Here is a 2,500-nt window from a genome sequence, read left to right on the forward strand (position 1 = left end):
GCAACCAGGTAGGTCAGCTGATTAGTGATATCAGAGAGGATGGAGAGAACGGGTAAGAGTGGAGGATTGAGAAAATTAGTGAACGAGTGGAATGAAGAGAGAACGGTTTTGAGTGGAGGATAGAGAGAATGAGTGAAAGAGTGGAGGGAAGAAAGAATGAGCGGAGAGAAGAGAGAACAGGTAGAGGTGTGGATGATGGAGAAAATGAGTGAAAGAGTGGAGGGAGAGAGAATGGGTCAGACTGGAGGAGAGAGAATGGGTGGAGGGATAGAGAGAACGGGTAGAGGTGTGGATGATGGAGTGAATGGGTGAAAGAGCAGAGGGAAGAGATAATGTGTGGGGAGTGAGATGAGATAGACAGGGAGTACAATAACAGAGAGAAAGCAAGTGAAGGTCAAAGTCAGAAAAGGGGAACGATAAAAGGGTTAGCTGTGAAAGACAGATTATAAAGGAGAGAGGGAGGCAGAGAGGGAGAGGGAGGGAGAGAGGGAGGCAGAGAGAGGGAGAGTAAAAGCAGGGAGATTGCAGGGATGGGATTATCCGTATAAACAGGCTTCAAAAATGACACAGCGCCTCTAGAACAGAAGAGAGGGATGGAGAGAAAGGGATGGAGAGAGAGAGAGAGAGAGAAAGAGAGGGAGAGAGAGAGAGGGTGGAGAGTTACACAGCAGAAATACAGCAGAGAGCAAGAAAATAAACCTTTTTTTCTCCACGTGTTTCATAAAAGCTCCAAGATTCCCCGATGCTTATCTCCAATTAGAAGCGCAATAGAAGACGTGATGTTCAGAAAACGGCGGAAGATGAGAAGGAGAAAAAGACGTGACGCGGGCGTTCAGAGAACAGTGCGAAATGAAGGGCCTTACACTCCAAGGTCACCGGCAGACGATAGACTGTGACTTCAGCAAAAGCCCCAAAAGTTGGCCACGAGTGTAAACGCAAAAGTAAATTGACTTCAGCAAAACACTGCATTTGGGTAAACGTTGCAATGCAAACTCATTACGTAAGGGATAATCAACGACGCGCCGTGCGTTTATAGGAAAATAATGCACGTTCGAAGTGGTAATAAGGACCCGACGCCGCAGGCGGAGGGGACTTTACACTTCGATAAGTGCATTATTTTCCTATAAACGCACAGGGCGCGGAGTTGATTATCCCGCTTATACCACTGCTACTATCATTTTCGTTTATATTGCCGCCGTCTTAGATACAACATTGCTGTTTTTACCGTTACATTCACATTGGCGAATTAATATTCAAGTGTAATAAGCCCAAAAGAAGGGAACTACTTCATAGCCGTGCGGTATATAGAAAAATAATGCACGTTCCAAATAGCGCATCACAATAGGAAATTTGACCAAGCAGTGGTATAACAAGCGATATAGCATGGTTCGCCGTGGGATATACAAATAAGGCTGTACCATGGAGCAAAAAAAAGTGTGTCAACATTGAATATAAATGAAATGTCGATGAAAAGAATATTATTAAATGTAAACAAATGACTCGTGCTTTGTCAGTAAGTATACATTGGCGGTCATTCCAGCAGTGTTAACAGCCAATCAGGGTGTCTATTGAGCTGGACATTAATGCTGGCCAAGCACTCAATGGGATAACAGCTGATTTGGTTGAAAGTGCTAACGTCGCTAACAGGTGCTTTGAAGTTTAGGTACTATTTTAGCTACTTCAAGTTTAGCTAGTACTACACACACACACACACACACACAGACACACACACACACACACACACAAACACCCACGCACACAAACTCATTCTCACAGATACAGTTCATACACTCTCCATCTCCACCCTCACCACACACAGACACACAGACACACACACACACACACACACTCTCTCTCTCTAACAGCCCCCCCCTATGAACCCCCCCCCCCCCCCCCCCCTCCTGCCCCTATAGGAGCTGAAGCGGAGTGTGTCTGTCTCAGCTGTAGCAGTACCATGGCGACGCGGGGCTCACACACACACACACACACACACACACGCTCTCTCACACACACACACACACACACACACACGCGCGCACACACACACACACTAACATCTACCCTCCTGCCCCCCTATAGGAGCTGAAGCGGAGTGTGTCTCAGCACACACACACACACACACGCACACACACACACACACACACACACACACACACACACTAACATCTACCCCCCCTGCCCCCCCCCCTACAGGAGCTGAAGCGGAGTGTGTCTCAGCTGCTCCCCCTGCTGCCCGTGCTGCAGCAGTACCGGGGGGACGCGGGGCTGCTGCTGGGGCTGAAGGAGGAGGTGCGCAACCTGAGCGCCGCGCTGGCCGCCGTGCAGGAGGAGCTGGGAGCCTACGACTACGAGGAGCTCCAGCACCGCGTCATCAGCCTGCAGACGCGCCTGCAGTCCTGCATGAACAAGCTGGGTGAGTGTGTGTGTGTGGGGTGTGTGTGTGTGGGGTGTGGGGGGTGTGTGTGTGTGTGGGGTGGGTGTGGCGTTGGCCGCCGTGCAG

The 2,500-nt window shown here is 49.5% G+C and overlaps 1 protein-coding gene and 1 pseudogene across 1 annotated transcript in view; both read left to right on the forward strand.

Moving 5' to 3' along the window:
* Window positions 1-2,500, forward strand: part of LOC134086228 (NACHT, LRR and PYD domains-containing protein 12-like) — a gene marked incomplete in the record, with an annotated part of 983,201 nt that overhangs the window by 316,649 nt on the left and 664,052 nt on the right.
* LOC134085692 (noelin-2-like) overlaps window positions 1-2,500 on the forward strand; it is a 79,022-nt pseudogene that overhangs the window by 32,523 nt on the left and 43,999 nt on the right.

Source organism: Sardina pilchardus, chromosome 1 (genome assembly GCF_963854185.1).
Source record: "Sardina pilchardus chromosome 1, fSarPil1.1, whole genome shotgun sequence".
NCBI lineage: Eukaryota > Metazoa > Chordata > Actinopteri > Clupeiformes > Clupeidae > Sardina > Sardina pilchardus.